The sequence below is a fragment of the Mesoplodon mirus genome (genome assembly GCF_964341445.2).
Source record: "Mesoplodon mirus genome assembly, chromosome: 3".
Classification (NCBI taxonomy): Eukaryota; Metazoa; Chordata; class Mammalia; order Artiodactyla; family Ziphiidae; genus Mesoplodon; species Mesoplodon mirus.
The window spans coordinates 8,817,518-8,837,206 of NC_138978.1; the positions used below are offsets into that span (position 1 = coordinate 8,817,518).

At 54.6% G+C, this 19,689-nt stretch overlaps 1 protein-coding gene across 1 annotated transcript in view; it reads left to right on the forward strand.

Annotated features, from left to right (window-relative positions):
* The first annotated feature begins 8,087 nt into the window (after window positions 1-8,087).
* DISP3 (dispatched RND transporter family member 3) overlaps window positions 8,088-19,689 on the forward strand; it is a 50,717-nt gene continuing 39,115 nt past the window's right edge. The window contains exon 1 of the mRNA XM_082615201.1: window positions 8,088-8,244. The gene's annotated coding sequence lies outside the window, so the exon portion shown is untranslated. The remainder of the gene's footprint in view (window positions 8,245-19,689) is intronic.

Genomic DNA, 19,689 nt, shown 5'->3' on the forward strand with positions numbered 1-19,689 from the left:
GAAGTGCTCAATATATGTTGACTGTGGCCATTATCAAGGGAAGGAAGACATGTAGAGGAGGAAAGGCGGGGAGTTTGGGGGTGCTGGGGGAGAGATAGGAAAGAAAACAAGGAGGGAGAGGAGGAGAGAGAGGAGGAGGGGGGAGTAAGGGAACACGCCATCCGTCTGCACTCCCAGACACGCCCAGCCATGCCAGCCTGGCCCGGTCTACTCCCCGTGTGGCCATTAAGCCTACTCACGCATTCCCCCTGCATCCTCCTGCCACATCTGTCAGATGTGGCCCTGGATGCCAGCAAGAACAGCTGTCCCCAGACGTGCCCAGCTGCAAAATGAGGACCCAGCGGTGTCGTGAAGGACACAGAGGCCTTGGAGGGGTGGCCAAGAGGACAGTTCTGTCAGGAGGCAACCACACCACTGCGATCACTGCGCTGGACCTCAGTCTCCCCAGTGGTAAAGGAGAAGCGAGGAGATGACGTGGCATTTTGGATCAGGGGATGTCAATCCCATGATGTGTCCACAGCCAGAGACCTTGGCCCCTTCATCTTGTCCTGGAAGGTCTAGGTATGACCCCGCCCTCCTGGGTCCTGGGAACTGTCCCGCCATTTTGCTGGATAGCCCTTCTAGTGTGTGTGGGAGAATCTCATCAGACAAAACAACTCTCAGATTGGAATGTAAGCTCTGTCTTAGGATTTTTTTTTTTTTTTTGGTAGTTTGGGGCTCACAGAGAGAGGCAGTGACTTCCCTAAGGATGAATCGGGAGGTGAGTTTTGTTGTGTTTTAGACCTAGGATAAGACCTAAGTGCCACAGTAGGGGTCTCTGAGAGTGGTATCTTAACAGGGACCAAGTTCATCAGGGAGCAGTAAAGTAGAGCAGATACATGTAGTATCTTTTTTGTTTTTTTTTTTTAGAAAAGGAATTCTGCCTTTTAAAATTTATTTATTTATTTGTTTATTTTTACTTATTTATGGCTGTGTTGGCTCTTCATTTCTGTGCGAGGGCTTTCTCTAGTTGCGGCAAGCAGGGGCCGCTCCTCATTGCGGTGCGCGGGCCTCTCACTATCACGGCCTCTCTTGTTGTGGAGCACAGGCTCCAGACGCGCAGGCTCAGTAGTTGTGGTTCACGGGCCTAGTCGCTCCGCGGCATGTGGGATCTTCCCAGACCGGGGCTCGAACCCGTGCCCCCTGCATTGGCAGGCAGACTGTCAACCACTGCGCCACCAGGAAAGCCCCAAACGTAGTATCTTCGACGTCAGGCAAACCTTGGTTCGAATCCTCTCCATGGCTGACCCTTTCTGTGACCTTAACCAAGTCCCTTATCCTCCCCAACTCTCAAGTTTTCCATTTGTAAGATGAGAATAAGAACGTGGTAAAGAACTTGAGCTATGGCATCTAACTGCCTAGGGTTGAGTCTTCAGTACTTACCTGCTGTGTGACCTAAAGGAGCTTATTCTCTGGGCCTCAATTTCCTCGCCTGGAAATGAGGATGATAAGAGGACTCACTTCATGGGGTGAGTTTAAATGAGGTGATGCATGTACAAGGCCTGGTACTCAGTGAATGGAGCCATTCATTATTATTGGTGTTGATGTTGTTAGCAGAATCCCTTGGTGCCCAAGATGTATTTCAATGGCCTGGGCACTGATGATCTGTCTACCGGCCCTTCATTCCAGCTCAAGGACCCCAGCCACGAGTTCTCTGGCATGGAAGGTTCCTTGCCCTGCCCACACTGGATGTGCTAGAATAGGAGCTGGCACTGGGGCAGCCCATCAGAGCTGCACAGATTCCTGACCGGGAAAATGCCAGAAAAGCTCTTTCTTGCTGTCACTGCAGAGGCCCAGATAGAGCCTGATGGTCAGTGCTAAAGCTGGCACCAATGGGACAGCCAGGCTGGTAGGGGCAGGGGGAGCTGCTGACCAGCTTGTGCCAGGAAGCCGAGGCCAGAGGGATAAAAGGGCAGGAAAGGGTAGGAAGATGGGGCTGGCATTCCATGCTGAGTCATGGAAGAGCTCACACACAGGCAGGTGCATCAGGAGCCTTCGGTATTCCTGGTGCACCTCCCTGTACATGACCCCACCCTCTAATGCTTGGGCAGCCCCCCTGGGTACTCAGAAACCTCCATCAGGTGTAGCTGAGTTATTCTTGAGCCTCAGCACTCCTCACACTGAGCGTCACACCACCTCCAAGGGGCCAAAATGTCCTCATCCCTTTGCCCTTGCCTCAACTATGGCTCAGGTGTTTGGAAGATGTCCTCAGCCGCTGTCTATTGTTCTAAAACATCCCCAAAGACAAGAACTGCACTGGGGACTTCTACTCAGCCTCTCCCAGGAGCTCTGAACCAGGCACTGATCTTTTTTTTCCTGTCTTGATCAAAGGTATGTGGTTTCTTTTACTGATGCAGAACCAACAGACTCTAGGCTTGACTGTGTAACTGGTTTCATGTTCTTTGGGCAGTTCCATCACATTTACCATTGCTGCCATTCACCCTCTTGAAAAATTGGGGATTCCATACTCCCCACAGCTTCCTACCTACCCTACACGCATTCCCTCGACCCACACTCCCTTGGAAAATCATAGTTAGAGGGGCTCTAGAGCTCATCTAGTCTCATGCCCTCCTTTGTCAGGTTGGAACAAGAGGCCAGAGTGGAAAGGGCACCAAGACCACACTGTAAGTTGTAGCAAACCTGGGGTCAGCATCCAGGTCTCCCGACTCCCCATCTACCTCATTCCCCATTGCCCCACGCTTCCACTCCCGTCAAGGGAAAGGAAACTCACAGGAAGCACAGAGTCTCTTTCCAGGGCTCCTTCCATATAGAACACAGTAGCTACCACTTATTTCCAGTTCACTCTGTGCCAGTAGCTGCGCTGCTGTGTGCTTCTGTGCGGTATCTCCCTCCTTGGGGAGGTGTGGCCACTGTGGCCAGCTTAGACGGAAGGAAATGAGCTCAGAGACATGAAAGGATTTTCCCAAAGCCACAGTGCTAGTATGTGACTGAGCTGGGATTTAAATGAGAACTTTTGGGGTATTTCTGACCTCTCCCTTTCAAGCCAGTTCTAACAATAAACCCGCACGGAATCTACTTAAAACCCACAACCTGGAGGTTAGCCTTTCTCCCTCAAAATGAGACAGTCTCTGGCTAATGCCACGCTGTCCAGATCTTTGGCAGGGTCCTGCTCTTCCCTGCCAGTGCGTTAACCCCGCTATGTACAATGCCCCTTGGGGTCTAACCCCTCACTCACTTTCACTCTTGAAGGCCTCTACTTGGTCTTCTCCAGATGTTGAAGTCAGAGCAAAGGCCTCTAGAAACGTGGCTGGGGAATGAGGGGACGGCGCATTGGGAGAGGAGTATGGGGCAGCCTGAACACTGATGATGCTGTAACTGGCTCCCTCTTTCCAAGCCGAGGTGTCAGCAGGCCCAGGCGCTGGGGCTAATTGTTGCAGGCAGTTAATAACTTGGATTGTATTCACTCTGGCATAAGTTGCCTGCTTCCTTGGAGGAGGCAGGCAAGGCTGGGAAAGGAGTGCTAAGCCTGCTGCTTGCGAAAGTCTGGAGAGGCAGGAGTGAGGGGCTGCCACCTGCCCAGCCTCCCCCAGGCCCTGTCTGCAGCAGCCCCACCCCAGCCTGGCCCCATCACCTTTCCCCAGACCTCTTTTTCTTCTCTTGAATTATTGGCCCCTCTATCCTCTTCCCCCCCATAAACTCACACTCACCTCCTGAACGGAACTTCAGGGAGAACGGGGCTGGGGAGAGGAAAGACGCTGTCTTGGGAGAAGCTCGAGACTGAAGGAGGCCTGGGTCCAACCCAAACTATTCCACTGACTTGCTACACGACCTGGAGTCAGAAATTCATTCACCATGAACTCGGGCAAGTTTCCTGAGCTCTTTTGCGTCCATTATATCACATGATGAGCAATCGACCTTGAAAGTCATGGAAACAGGGATTGTTCATTCTATCTAGCATATGGCTCTCCAACTATATATAACTATATATATGACTAGTTACCTAACTGTTACCTATAAATCTGTGCTCCACCTCAGCTGAAAAGATAATTGCAGGAGTATTATAGGCAGAGTTCATTATTACTCCCATTTTGCAGTTGAGGAAACTAAGTCTCAGAGAAATGAAGTGACTTGCCCAAGGTCATACAGGTAAAAAACGACACATAGAAAAATCAAACTCAGTTTCCTAAATCTAGAACTCTTTATAGCACACCCCGGTTCACTTGCCTCTGGGCATCCTGGAGGAGGTGAGTTTAGAGGGAAACCTCTAATCTCTTTGGGTTGGGGCCAAACTCAGTGTGTTAGCAGACTGAAGAGGGAAACACCTATAAATATAGTTACTCTATTCCTTGATGGGGGGACAATGGAGAAATTGCTTTCATCTACTGCACTGTTAAAAATAAACACCCCATCCGTCACCATATACTCTTTCCCTTAGCTGCTTAAACATTTAGTGGGAGGACTTGATCTGTACACAGTCCCCCTCACCAGGGGTGGGGCAAAGAAGTGAGAGGTATTATGGTCACCTGTAGGTCACTCTTGCCCAACAGGCAAGAAGAAGGAGGAGGAGGGGGAGGGGAGGGGGAGGGGGAGGGGAGGGGGAGAAGGAGAAGAAAAAGCAGCAGCTAATATTTATTTAGAGCTTGGTTTGTGCCATGCACTGTGCTAAATACTATTTTTTCACTGAGACTATCTCATTTAGTAAACTCTTTATAGCCACTACTGTGAGAAAGGTACTTTTACCGTCCCCATTTTATAGATGAGATGATTAAGGCTCAGCAAGGTGAAGTGACTTTCCCATGGTCACATAGCTGCTAAGGAATGGAACAGAAATATGGCTTTACTGGGAGTAGTGGAATCAGATGCTGGGCTCAGAGGCTCTGCTTCAGACATGGTTGGAGAGAAAATAGAAATAAAGGGATAAGAGCTAAGGACAAAGCAGCCCTTTATAGCTCCAACTTCTTACAGAAGAAGGCCTTTCAGTTAGTCGTGAAGACAGAGAACAGGGGAAGCAGCTTATCGGCACCAAGAGACATTTAACTCAGACCCTGGAAGAACCTCCAACAGACATCACTAGAGTGGGGGGCCAGGGGAACGCAGAATCTCATTCTCTGCAGCCCTGCAGTTGGGTGGATCATTTGACTATCGGAGTCATCTTTAATTAACACCTGGAGGGAAAGAAGGCTTCAGGGAGGTGCCCCGAGGCTGGGCAGGGCTCTCTGAGTCCAGCATTCCCAGGCCCCTGTAAACAGGCATTCTCTCCTGCAGGCAAAACATGGAGTAGAGGGCAGGGAGTCCGAGGATGAGGCTCTAGGAGGGGGATTCTTGTGACTTTCCACACCGGCGCCAGCTTCCACTGCCACCACCAGTTCCACTTTATGGCAGGCATATTTCAAAGGCCCAGTTCCATTTGCATTTTTTTTTTTTTTTTTTTTTTTTTGCGTTACGCGGGCCTCTCACTGCTGTGGCCTCTCCCCCTTGCGGAGCACAGGCTCCGGACGCACAGGCCCAGCGGCCATGGCTCACGGGTCCAGCCGCTCCACGGCATGTGGGATCCTCCCAGGACCGGGGCACGAACCCGTGTCCCCTGCATCGGCAGGCGGACTCTCAACCACTGCGCCACCAGGGAAGCCCTCCATTTGCATTTTTAAAACCCCGCTGATGGCCTGAGAAAATTGCATGCTTCCAGTGTTCCTGGGAACCACACTCCCACCTCCTCCTTTACTCCACTTGGCCTCTGCCTCTGAACCTTCTGTTCCCAGAAGATCCCACATCAAGGGCGGGCCAAACCCAGGCCCCACTGGAGATCATCTGGAGGCCCCAGGAGGCCAGGGAGGACTCCAAGGAGGGTGTGGCTGAGGGGGCCACAGCTATGACCAGCTAGACAGCATGAAGCTAGGACCCAAATCCACTCAAAATAGTTCCCAGGGAAGTGAGGGCTGTGTCCCCAGGCATGGGCTGAGGGTGGCACATGGAGCACATCAGTATCGCTCCCTGTGGATTTGTCTGACTGCAAGGAACAGTGAATGAGCCTTGGAGAGCTTTGAGGAGGCTCCTGGAAGCAGCCTTCAAACCAATGGAAAAGTGTAAGCCATTCGCCCGCAGGGAAAACCCTTTGCTTTCAGCTGGACTTGGAAACACACTTTGTGTCTCCCTTATAAACAAACCTTCCCCTGGTTCTCCTTCCTCCCACCCTCTCCCATGGTGCCACGTTCTCTGCCCTCTCCCTGGGATGTGGCAAGAGAGACTAGACGTTTTCAAGGCCATGCTGAGTCTGTTCCTCCGTGCGCACGTGTCAGATTTGGCCTCTGATCTGGGGGCAGTCACACACGCACTCTCCACTTCTCGGGAAAGGTCTCCTGTCTCTCTCTCCGCTCACAGCTCAGGGAGGCACCCTTCACACAGGAGCTGTCCTAAACCCTAATGTCTTCGAGGCCAGATGGGACCACTGGGAGTTCCCTGATAGATTTGGCCAGCCTGGCAGTGGTTCCCACGACGATCTTGAGTACATAGGGAGTGAGTGCCAGGGTAGGGACACCCGCTCGGGCCATTCGCTTCAGCATAGATGAGCTCTCAGGGCGTCCAGAATCATAAACATCCATGTGTCCGGTTGGCAGCCAGCCACTGGGAACAGCTCCCAGGGGCTGCAAACCAGAGAGATGGAGCAGGGATGGAAGGTGAGGAACAAACAGAAGCTCCACTCAGCCCTTCCATGTTAGAGGTGCTCCCAACTCAGTTCTCCTCTTTTAAAAAGAAGGACTGGGCTTCCCTGGCGGCGCAGTGGTTGAGAGTCCCCCTGCCGATGCAGGGGACACGGGTACGTGCCCCAGTCCGGGAGGATCCCACATGCTGCGGAGCGGCTGGGCTCGTGAGCCATGGCCGCTGAGCCTGCGTGTCCGGAGCCTGTTCTCCGCAACGGGAGAGGCCACAACAGTGAGAGGCCCGCGTACCGCAAAAAAAAAAAAAAAAAAAAAAAAGAAGGGCTGCGGCATGGATTGAGCATCCGTGTGTGGGTATGGGGCCTGGTGTTTCATTTTAGAATTCACTCGTGTTTCTATCTGCCCTGTAAGCTGGGAACTTCCTAGAGACAGGGCTTGCATTTCGACCCCCTCTCTATTTCCTCTATCTGCTCTCAGCACACACTGAGGAGGTATCGTGAACTCCTGGCTCACCCCTAACACAACAGTAGCAATGGCCTCCCTTCGTTCTGGCTTCTATATGTAAAAACCCTCCATCCGGCTGCTGGGGGCTGGCAACTGGTCCTCTTTCAAGGCATCCCCCTTGGCTCTCCCTGGGTGACACCAATGCCAATGTCCTCTGAGTCTTTCTCTCCTGATGGAGAGAAATGAGCCAGGCAATAGCCTTGGCTCCCTGGCCCCTTCTCCTTGTGGCCTGCGAACCAGGGATATAGGCAGACCGTGTACTAAGGCTGGAGGGATGCCCGGTCCCAGGAGCTGGCATGGCTCTGGGCTCTGGTGCCAGAGAGATGAATGGAAATGGGAGCAAGGGACGGCGCCAGGAGCCTGGGCTTGGCAGCTCCCTCCGGAGGAGACCTGAGGATGCCCTCCAGTGTCCAGGAGGCTGGTGGCCTGCCAAGGCCGGGCGGACGGGGAGAGGAGAGCGGGCTAGGAGACAGGTGGGAATCTAGGAAAGGGGGGGCGGGGCAGGGGACCCTGTCAGGACCGTTTGCAGAGGCGGGGACTGACCCACAGGGGTCGCTGTGCCCCTCGCAGTCCCCGCCCGCAGGCTTTGAGAGCCCGGCTATACCACAGCGCGGCTCTCGCAGGGGGTGCGGCGGCCACCGTGGCGCCTGGCGGCGGGCTTTGGAGACAGCAGGGAGCGGTGGAGCGCCAGCCTTCGCCGGCTACTGACTCAAAGCCCGGCGGCGGGGAGGCCGGCGGCGCCAGGGTCTGGGGGACGGTGTGGCCCCAGAGCCTGCCCTGCACACCCCCACGCCCCGTGGTAGGAGCCCGGACCCAAACAAAGGCGGGCGACGAATAAAAGGCGGCGGCGGCGCAGCGAGCTCCCGGTGCGCGCTGGGGAGCGAGACACACAGCTGGGCGAGCACGGTCTGTGCGCTCTGGAGCGGAGCGGGGAAAGCCGGCCTCCTGCAGCTCCGAAGAGCTTCTGCCTGCGACTCCCGCGAGGGGACAAGTCCGCACGGCAGGGTGGCCGCAGCCCTCGGCCCCCTACGGCGCGCCTCCCTCCCGCGCCCGCGGCTCAGCCAGCTCAGCTTGGCCAGCCGAGGTGAGTGCGACGGCCGCTGGGCGCCATCCGGGTCGGGGCATGGGGATGCATTGCTCGGAGGAGGGGGGCAAGCCCTCCGCGCCGCCCCCACCCCGGCCTGCGCGGCTCTGTACGTGAAGTTCTCCCGCTGTCCAGCCAGCCCGGGATGCGGGCCTCGGACCCTCCGGGAAAGCCGGCTGGTGGCGGGCAGAGCCCAGAGCTAGCCCCCCGCGGCCGAGCTCCAGCTCCTTACCAACTCCCCGCGGGGCCCGAGCAGCCTGGGTCTGCACCAGCCTGTTTGATGCCCACAAACGGCGAGGCTTCCGACCTCTCGTCCCCTGCTAGTCCCTGCGGATGGATGACTGATTCCGGAAAAGTTGAGCATCAGTCTGAAGTCGCCCGGGATCAGTCTCTCACCCCAGCTGGAGCTCAGGGAGGGGACTGGAAAAGATTAATGACCTCCTCTCCATCCACTTTCTACCTTAGCGCACTCATGCTCTCGACGGGACCTTCCCGGAGTGCTGGGGCCCAGTTAACCTGGCAACCGGTCCAACCGGGCGCGCGGGAGCTCCGGGGCAGACCGGGTAGGCTCTGGAAGCTGAGCACGAGAGGGTCTCCGGGCCCTGCTGAGAACGCTAGTGAGTGTGGAGATGGGGTGGGCAGCCAGCAGTGGTGGCGCTGAGGGTGTGGGGCAGGTTCTCGGCGCGAGGGGCGCCGACTCCTGGGAGCAACCCCGCCACTGGGAGAACTTTTCCAAACTCCCTGGGGGGCCCGCAGCTGGGCTAGGAAGGCGCCTCCTAGGAGGCGTCCTTTCCTCGGCCCCTCTTTGCTCCACGGTTGGCCCCAGGTTCCTCTTGACACTGGGCGCAGGTGCCCGCCCGTCCACGCCCGGGGTCAGTTCCGCGGACAGCACCTGGAGGCGGCCTCGGAGACTCACACCCCCCGCGCACGTGCCCACGGGCCCAAGAGCACACAGACCCACAGTCCATGGCCACACTGACACAGGTCTACCCGCAAACAATCCAAAGATCCACACGCACGTACACAAACACAGATCTTCCCACAAGCACCAGCAAGCCGAGCAGTATCTTCACTCAGGTCCTGGTGTCTCTGGACATCTGACTGAGCCTCAGACTTCAGAGCTCACCTCTGGGTGCCCACAGGGATGCCCAGTGACTCACAGAGCTGCTCAGGCTCCCTCCCTCAGCCTCAGCCCTCCTCCCCGCCCCCCATGCACACACACCCTTTGAGGGAAGCAGCGGGTCACAAAGAAAACCCTCCCCCCACCCCAGTGCAGACTTGGTCAGGAACCAGGATATCTGCCAAATGGAAGGAGTAGCCTGGCCCAGTGGAAGCGGCAAACAGAAACCCAGCCTTACAGGAGCTTGGTATTGGGCTCAGAGCCCATTTTTCTCAGCTCACCACCCTCATGCCTGCTCCCCTTTCTTACTTCAGACAAAGCTCCTACAACCAAGGTCCACATCCGTCTCTCTGCATATTCTTTGCTTGCACTTTCTGTCTCTTTGTTTCCCTGCTCGGTTCCCCTCCCCCATGTTTATCTTACACACACACACACACACACACACACACACACACACACACACACACACCCTTTTGTCTTTCCCAATTCCTCTTTCCCAGCTGCCTGCACTCTCTCCCCAACTTTCCTGCAGCCTGGGTCTGGTCCAGTCGGTCTTTGCTCCTTGCTCCGATGCGGCCACAGCTGACCCTGAGGGGCAGCTGACTTCATCCTCCCTGCAGAATCCACGCCCCCATACCTCTCTCTTTGGAAGTCTGACCTTCCTCCCCATGGGGAGCTTCTGCCCCCTTCCCCGGAAAATCTCCACGGCCAGATGACACAGATCCTTCACAGTCTCTCCGAGGGGCCAGGATTCCTCAGTTCTGGAATCGCAGCAAGCCCCTTAAAATCCAGAAACTGAGCTGAGAGAGGAAGAGTCACAGAGTGGTGTAGTGGAAGGAACACTGGCGTGGAAGTGGGGAGGCAGGTCCTAGATTCAGCGTGGCCACAGGCTCCCAGTGTGTCCGTGGGCAAATTCCCTTCTCTGAGCCTTAGGCTTCCCCATCTGTACGAGGACAGGGCTGGTTGAGGTGACCTTCAAGGGTCCCAGTTTGGCCCTAATAATGTGGGACACTGGCTTTCTCCTGAGTCTCTTGAGTGTGGGTGGGATTGAAAATTGTGATTCTAACCCCAGAGTTTATGGTACCTTTCCCCTTCCTCAGAGCACCCACCACCGGTGAAGGCATCCTGTCCCCTGAGCAATGGATGTTCAGATGATTTCCTTTATAGGACCAGAGATGTCAAGTAATTTTCTTGAGGTCACACCACTGAAGTGCCATCTCCACTGGGGCAGGCACTGATTCTACTGTCAGTATATCCTCTGCATGAGCCACTGGTTGTACTGGTGGAAGCTTGGTGAATGAATGAATGAGTGGAAGGGTCAGGACTAAAACCTGGATCCCCTGACCCTCGGAATCTTGGAATTACGGTTTAAGCCCTTTTCTCTGGTAGTTTAGACATGTTTCCCTTGTCTCCTCATTTCCCCTTCCACTCACCCGGTCATTCAAAGGCGGATGGAATTGTCTGAGTCCCTTCCCCCCTTAAGGCAGACTCTGGGCTGGTTGCAAACGACCACAGAGAAGGGACTAGCTGAGAGCAGCTTTAGAGGCCATGCCTGGTGGGTAGAGGCTTGGCAGTCAACTCCAAGTCCCGAAGACTCTACCAAGTAGGCTGTCCACGGGCAGCTGGCCAGGATCTGCAGCCGGGTGGGAAGACAGTCATCGCTACCATTTGGCTAAGCAACCACTTCTCACAGCCCCATGAGCTGGGTACTGCGAAAATCACCTCTACAGATGAGCGAAGCGAGATGCTGAAAGATGAGGTGCTTTCCCTGAGGGTAATCAGCCAGCCCGCTCTCAGTCATAAAAATAGGTGCCCCAGGGCTTCCCTGGTGGCGCAGTGGTTGAGAGTACGCCTGCCGAGGCAGGGGACATGGGTTCGTGCCCCGGTCCGGGAAGATCCCACATGCCGCAGAGCGGCTGGGCCCGTGAGCCATGGCCGCTGAGCCTGCGCGTCCGGAGCCTGTGCTCCGCAACGGGAGAGGCCACAACAGTGAGAGGCCCGTGTACCGCAAAAAAAAAAAAAAAAAAAAAAAAAAAAAGGTGCCCCAAAAGGGTGGTGGTGGCGGCAGCAGTGGTTGCTAATGAGATTATTGGTGTTGATAATGATGTGAGCGTTATGATGCTTGGAAACTCAGTGATTTGCCTCTTTGGTTCCCTTCCCCCTCTTTGAAATTGCTCCCCACCCGAACCTCTTATATTCTTCCCCCACCTATACTTGGAGAAACCGAGAGCTTGGACAATGAGGCAGGGGCATCTGATCATCTGTCACTCTTAGCCAAGGAAGAGGGCTTGTCATCTGAAAGCTTCCTTCTCTTGCCCACCCTTCCCACACCTGAGCATGTCTCCGGCCAGAGAAGCCTGGAGCAGCGTCAAAGTCTGTCAAAAAACCCTTGCAAGCTGGGTTCCAAATGCAAAGCCCAGGGAAAATAAGTAAAGAGGGCAGTGTTGGCCCGAAATAGAAACATGCACCAACTCACAAATATGCATGTTTTCCAAAAGTTGCATTTCACGGGCAAAACAGCGTAGCTCACGCTCCAGCTGCTCGACTAAGGCCGGAAGCAAGTATGCTGCCAGGACTGGTCCAGGGAAGGTGGAGCCTCCCCCGCGAGCTCACTCCCTGCCTGGCCCTGGGAGGCCAGACGGTGCTCCACTCTTCACCAGCTGGAAGGCACACAGGTGGGAGGACTTAGATGATGTGTCTCTGGTAGTCAGAGCTCTTTGGAAATGGGCACCAAACAAGGCTGATGGCCTTGGTTCCTCTGCCTTACAATGGGAGCAGCAGGCTTGTAATGACAATCCTGATCATAATAGCTGCCATTCGTTGAGTACCTACTATGTGCCAGGTACCAAGCATTTACACGTGTAAATGGAAGGGGTCACTTAACCTCGCAACCATCTCATGGCATATGGATTGTTATCTCCACTTAATATGAGGGGAAACCAAGGTTCGGAGAAGTCAAGAGGTCTGCCCAAGGCCACACAGCTAGAAGGGGCCGAGTTGGGGTCAGATTTTCATCTGAATGAAGCAAGAGCCCCTATTTTGCCCAGTACTCTGCACTGCTTCTGCCATTCATTCATTTATTCAGTACATTTTTTTTTTTTTTGTCAAGAAACCCACTTATGTGATGGTTTTCAAAAGAATGTAAATTCATCTGCCGCTGGGCCGGGGGAAAGGGCAGACTTTAGCTCTGGCCATCGCAGGATCAGTACTCCAGGCTTCTGGGCTGGGGCTGGAACTGGGTGTCTTACCTCTGCATCTTGGGCTGTGTCCCCAACCATGAGAGCCCAGACCTGTCTGCCTGGGGTGGGTGGGCTCAGGCGGGAGTCCCGCTGTGAAGCCTGGACTATGAAAAACAATTTAACTCCATAAGAGGTTAGGGCTGCGAGAGGCCTCTGCAGATGGGGAAGTTACTTCAGAGAGGGCAAGTGAGTTGCCCAGCATCACACAGCATGTTGGTGGCAGAGCCTGAATCTCAGAATCCCAGGCTGGCGTGCCATGTGGCCAGGCTGGCCTCCTGGAGTATGTGGGAAGCGTCCACATGGCCCCACTGAAGGGGATTGAACGGGTGCAGGCAGTAAACCTAACACTTCCCTTCCAAGCACAGAGGCGAGATGCAGCTGGTTTTCACTGCCAAGCCCTCTCTTCCGCATCCCCCCCGATATCAAGACTGACCCTGCTGACCTGCCCAGGTCACCCCGTTCCTCACTGTGAACAGCACTAACAGATACGACATTTGCCATGTGCCAGGCACGGCGCTAAAAGCTTGACGTGGGCTAATTGATGTAATCCCCACAACGACCCTGGAAGGTAAGTGTGTACTTATTCCACTTTGCAATTGAAGGACCCAGGCTGGAGAGGTTGACTCACTTGCCCAAGGCCACACAGCTAGGAAAGAGGCATGTGGAGCCCTGCAGAGCCCCTGCTAGCAGGTTTACTCTGGGGGTGAGAGGAAGAAGGTTTGGAACCAAAGCCAAGAGGATGGAGGAGCCCATGGGCAGCAGCAGGCTATTTATATGACACCTCTAGGCCTCGTCACGCTTGCTGGCATTGGTGCCAGCAGAGGCTGACCCTCTGCCAAAACCTGGAAGGAAGAAGCCCAGCGCAGGGTCCTGGGACCAGCCCCTGGGGGACATTAGCGAAGCGTAGGGTCTGGGTATGTTTCTCCCTGAACTCAAGGGAAAGAACCCGCTAGGCATGTGGGACTCCCAGTGATGCCCTTAGTCCTGGCATCCTGCTTTCTCTCTTTGCTCCTCCCTCTGAGAGAACTAGACTGGGAATCTGGGCAGTTTGGAAAGGGCCGTTGGGTGGAAGATTAGGGTCTTGCTGTATCAGTGAACTTGACCACTGGGAATGAGGAAGTAGTGGTGACAGTGGGAAGGACTGACTTGGATTTAGATACCAGCAGGTGCCATCCAGGTCTCTTATAGGGGGCACTCCCTGGAACTAGGGAATGCTGTCCTGGGATACAGTGTCCAGAGGCTTAAATCTCCTCCACCAGAAAAAGCCTTCTCCTTAATCCCCCACCCCACGAGTGTCTGCCTGAGCAGCCCCACTGTGTGCCAGGCATGCCGAAGTGGAAAAGCCTCAGCCTCTGTCCTTGTAGAGCTCACCAGAGTCTCCCATCCCTGCCCCAGCACCACCTACCTGGACCAGAAGTGATGGATGATAAGTAATAGCTCACCCAGGCCCCCCACCAGAAGTAGAAGAGGGACCCAGGTGCCCTCTGGGGCAGGAGAACATGATCCAGGCCAGTGGTCATTTCACAGTGAGAAGGAAATTTCCTGTGGGTGGTGCCTGCAGTACACTTGGGTGCCCTCCCCAGCTTGATGTCTTGGTGGGAGAGGGGGTACGGTAGGGAAGGCTCATCCCCGCCCAGCCATCTGCTTGAGGCATCCAACATACCAGCACCTGGACGATGCGTCCTTTGCCAAACCTTGTTAATAGAGGAGACATGACTGCCAGCTGGAAGCCACTCCTGTCATGAAGGAGAATATGGTGATCTTGTCTCGGAGGAAGGCAGCTTAAATGGGGTCGGAGTTGGAACAGTTGTGGCAAACTGGAGTTCCTGGGGTGTTTGGGGAGAAGTATGTGTTTCACCCCCGCTGTTCCCACTGTATTGGCCTTTGCACGGTCCTGGAGGATTTCTCGTGCTCTTAGGAGGGTTCTGCCAGGTGATCACCCCAATGATAATGATGATTATCATAGTGGCCAACGTATTTTGACTGTTTACTCCCTGCTAGGCACTGGGCTTAGGGCTTTATAGGTATTATCTTATTGCATCTTCATACCTGCTCTATGAGAGAGTTACCATTGTTCCATTTTAAAGATGAGAAATGTGAAACACGGACTGAACAGCTTGCCAGTAAGCCACGGAAACAGGACTCAAACCCAGGCAAGCTGGCCTCAGTGCACGATCGTGACCACCATATGATGATTGTGGCTCGTGCTTGGGCCTTTATATCAACTTGATTTGGGTCCTTACAGATGAGTAGGATTGAAATCAAACGACCTTTTGGATCCTTCAGTAATCTGGGTGATTTGTACATATGGGCTCGGTCTGCGTCCTGGTTGACAGGGTGACGTGGATTGACCATTTGCTCCTTGACTACCAAGCCACCGAACAGATCACTTTTCGGACATCCAGATGTGGGCAACATCTGGCAGACTGGCAGGGCTTTTCTGGCTTTCATCCAGAAGTTTCCCCTTTTCATCCCATGTAGATACAGCTGGGACTTGGCATACCTCTGGACATAATCATATGTGAGAACTTTCTGTTTGAAATATTATTTGCTGGTTTTGTAATATCATCTTGTGACTTCACAGAGGCAGGATGCTGGGTTTGGTTCCTCTCTGCAATCCAGGCCTGGGAGACATTCAGCTAAGCTAGGGAGAAATCAGGCTTTGATCTCTCCGCAGCCAGAAGAAAAATAACCCCCTTCCCTTCTCCAACTAGAGAAGCTGGGAGGAGGCTGGCTGGTGAAGAGCATTGTAGGTTAGTAGCTGCTGCATGTTCCCTGCAAGGGTTCCTGACTTGGTGACCTGGGCTTCCAGAGGCTTTGAGTGGATGATCCCAGAGTAACAGAGCCAGAAATTTGTGATAAACAGGGACGAGTCAGCCAAGAGGCACTCTTGGGCATTAATGCTCATGAGAATAGATCTGGGATGTGAAGGTTCATGGAGCCTTACAGAGGAAAGGAGTTCAAGACACCACAAAGTTAAGATACTGATGATTTAACAGAAGGTCCTTATTTTATATAGCAAGCACCAACAAGTGAAGGAATGAAGACGATGAATGAATGAGTGAATGGACGCATAAACGTAGAATTGGTGAATGGGGCCGAGAGACTTTGACAGCCAGGGCCTGGGTTTGGCCACACCTGACCCCAAGTACTGACAAGGCCAAGGATTCTGTTCTTGTCCGCTGGAACACCCTTCAGCTCGGAGTCAGGGAGACAGAGTCTGAATCCTTGAACCTTGCCCTCTCACTGCATATCCCATCCCCACCCCGTTGTGCAGGACCCTCTGGCCACCGGACTCCTCTGGCTCCTGGCCGTGGAGGGATTGGAACCCAGGAGACTGCAAAGCTGATGGAGGCTGCAGCCCTGGCACCCTGAAAAATCTGCAAAAAATCTTCACCTTCCCAGCTGCTTCCCTAGCCCCAAGCCACCCCGTCTTCTCTGTTATCACACTTCTGTGTCCTGGCTTTTTGAGGACTCCAAATGACAGAACTAGGACATACCTGAAATCTCATTGAGTCCAGCCCTCCCATTTTACAGAAGGGCAAACTGAGGCCCAGGAAGGAAGAAAGACTAGCCCAAGGTCATGAGCAGATAGGAGACTGAGCCCTATCATTGTGGGAGGATTTGAGGGAAGTTCCTATGAGGCCTTGGATAACACTGCATCACAGAGCAGGGTGGGGGTAGGACAGAAGGGGCCCGACATTCTGGAGCCCAGGTGGCTTCATTGGGTCTTTCCTGGCGTCTGAAGCAGGGCCAGGAGCAACAGTTCTGAGTTCCTGGGGCCTTGAATCTCCCAAGCATTTCATGGGAAAGGCAGCAGAGTTGGGGAGGGGGGCTACTTGGGGTCTGTTCTTCCTCTTGGACCCGCTGCTCTAGCAGCTGAGCTCCAGCCCTCTGTTCTGTCTCTGTAGGCAGCTACACTATCATGGAGGGTGGGCTGAGGGCCAGGGTCAGACTCCCCACCCTGCCAGGGGCCTCTGCTGGCCCCAGCTGTGGAAGGGCTCTGAGTGCACCTCCTGGACTGACCCCACCCTCCCTCCCTCCCCACTATACGCACCTGCACTGCCAATCAGCACGGTAGCCAGGAAGCACTTCCCCCTGCAGGCACAGAAGGTGTGTTTCCACCCGGCCAACCAAGATGATGAAGTTGGATGTCACCCCCTGGTGCTTTTTCTCTCCTCCCTTCCCAGGAGCCAGGGTTGTGCCTGTGGCCAGAATGACTCCTGGGGGCAGGGGCTGGGCGGGGGGATGGTGGGCAACATGTGCGCACACCAGTGGGGATTGGGAAGGCAGACTCTAGCACTGTGAGAGTTTTCCAACACGTGAGAGTCAAATAAAACCTAGTATAATGAGACGAGTACTGAGCTTATCAGAAATCAGGTTCAAATAAATCCCTTTACTTCTTTTAGCCTCAGTTTTCTTGCTTGCAAATTGGAAATACTTCCTAAGACTAGAAAACCTATATGAAAATCACCTACAAGCTGTAAGTTGCTGCAGAGATGAAGCATCATTCAGTTCCTCAGGATGAGAGGATCAAGGACAGGATCAAGGATATGGCTTAGGGACATGAGAGCCCCAGCAGTCGCCAACATCTCCTTGCTGTGCTGCTTCCATCTGGGGCTGGCCTCCTTGGCCTTCCACGAGCCCAGGCAGCAGGGGCTGGGGGAGCCCCAGGTTCTCAGAAGGGGAGATTTGTCCTAAGGCTTCTCACTTTCTTTCTGGGCAGTGAGGCTGGGGATGCAGCCCCTTTCTACAGCTCCATCCCAAACCAGTCGTGGTGGCCCGTCGGTGTGTCTGAGCACTTTGCGTGTCTGCTTTCTATCTTTCAGCTTCCAATTAGCCCTCAAGCTTTGCTTTTGTGGTATGGGGCCAAGAAGAGTCTTGGAACGTCCCCAGACCCACAGATGTGGTCTGGGTATGTGGGGGGAGAGGAGGGGTAGTGAGTGGTCTCCAAAGCTTTCCTCAGAGCTAAAGACTGGCAGGTTACCACCTGCTATGTCCCAGCGAAGCCGATGGCACCCAGCCGGCACACTTTATTTGGCTGTTCCTGCTTCTTGGCTTGATGATACATCAGGACCCAGCCTGGGTGTCCCTACCCCCATCCAGTTATATGTTGGCTTCTGAATAGGGATGAAGGGGAACCCCTCCCCTTCCCCTGCCCCCCGCTCTTGGGCAGCAGCTAACAATCAGAGGTGGACAGTTTAGAGGGCATCTCTCCCAACCCACCGTCTGACAGATGGGGAACCACCCATCCAGAGAGGTTAAGTGACTTGTTCTAGGTAACACAGCAGGCTGGTGGCAGGGCAGGTCCCTACTCCCAGCCTCCAGGGCCACTGCTGCTGCCCCAGGACCCCTCCCCCACTGACGCCTCCTTTCTTGCCCCTGAGCTTGAGCTCGCAGGAAGAGCCTGCTGGGGCTGGAGAGGAGACGCAAGGGGAATTGTTTTACATATTTGTTAATTGGGTCTCAGAGAGAGAGAAGGGCTCTGAGCTCATCAGCCAGGAAGGAATCCAATTTGGCTTTTATGGCCATTGTTATTGGTTGTATTTTGTGGGGATCTTTTTATTTTTTATTAATCCAGCGGTCTGGGGGCTGGGGAGCTGACCAGCTGCTGGGCCCCGTGGGCCCTCCTGCTCCCACGAATTCCAGGCTGCAGCCAGGACTTGGGACTGGGGGTGGGGGAGAGGTGGTGGGAAGGGGCGGCCTGGACAGGTTGACCAAGGTATGCAGTGAGGGTTTTCAGGAACCTTCTGATCCTTTGGGCGAGGGGTGTCTGGGGCTGTATTTCACAGGCTCTGTAAGTATCGCTGGGTTTATTAAGCTTTTTTTTTTTAATTAATTAATTTATTTTTGGCTTCATTGGGTCTTCGCTGCTGCGCGTGGGCTTTCTCTAGTTGCAGCGAGCGGGGGCCACTCTTCGTTGCGGTGTGTGGGCTTCTCATTGCGGTGGCTTCTCTTGTTGTGGAGCACGGGCTCTAGGCACGCGGGCTCAGTAGTTGTGGCTTGTGCTCTAGAGCGCAGGCTCAGTAGTTGTGGCGCACGGGCTTAGTTGCTCCGCAGCATGTGGGATCTTCCCGGACCAGGGCTCGAACCCGTGTCCCCTGCATTGGCAGGAGGATTCTTAACCACTGCACCACCAGGGAAGTCCCCTATTAAGCTTTTATTGGCTTTTTCTCAGAAATGCAAGACTGCTTGGCAGGCAGGCCTGATGGGTCTGGGCTGTGAGGCCTGAGTTGTGCAGGCGGAACAGGGTGGGGAGGGAGGGACAAGAGTGGGTCAGTGAGTGGAATCCCCTTGGGCAGTGAGGCACAGTGGCTAAAAGGATGGGCTCTGATTCAGGCCTGCAGAGGCTCAGATTCCAGCCCCACTCCTGCTGCCTTGTAGAGCTGAGGCCGGATCAGACAAGGCGTAAACAAGTAAAGCACCAGTGACGGCACACAGCGCTGCTCGGTGGATGGGCAGCCCCTCGCGTAGGGCCTTCTGTTTTCTTTCGCTGCCTGCCCCACCAGAAAGAGCTGGATGGCAGATCTGGATGGCTTGTGTGTGTCCTTTCTCTGGACGTAAAGTACTATTCCTGGCCCAGATGACATCATTTCTCCCCTCCCCATGGCTGAAGGAAGGGGTGCTTGGAGGAGTGAGCCCTGGCCAGAAATCCAGGAGCCTGAGTCCATCCCTAGAGCCGGGGGTAGGACAAGCTTGAGGAGAGGCTAGTGTGAGCCTCAGCAAGGGGAAGGCCAAAGGCAAGGTCACCTGCTGGAGAAAGCCACTGGGAATAGGGGAGGGTGGCCAGGGCAGCAGGGTCTTTCACAGAATAGTCCTGGAGTACCTGCAAAAGAATCACCTGGGGAGGTGGTGTAAATACAGATTCCTGGGCCCCATCCCCTGAGCATCTGATTGATGGGATCTAGTGTCTGGCCCAGGAGTTTGCCTTTTAACAAGTGCACCTGGTGACTGATCCATATTAAAGTGTGAGGGGGCTTCCCTGGTGGCGCAGTGGTTAAAAGTCCGCCTGCCGATGAAGGGGACACGGGTTCGTGCCCCGGTCTGGGAAGATCCCACGTGCCACGGAGCGGCTGGGCCCGTGAG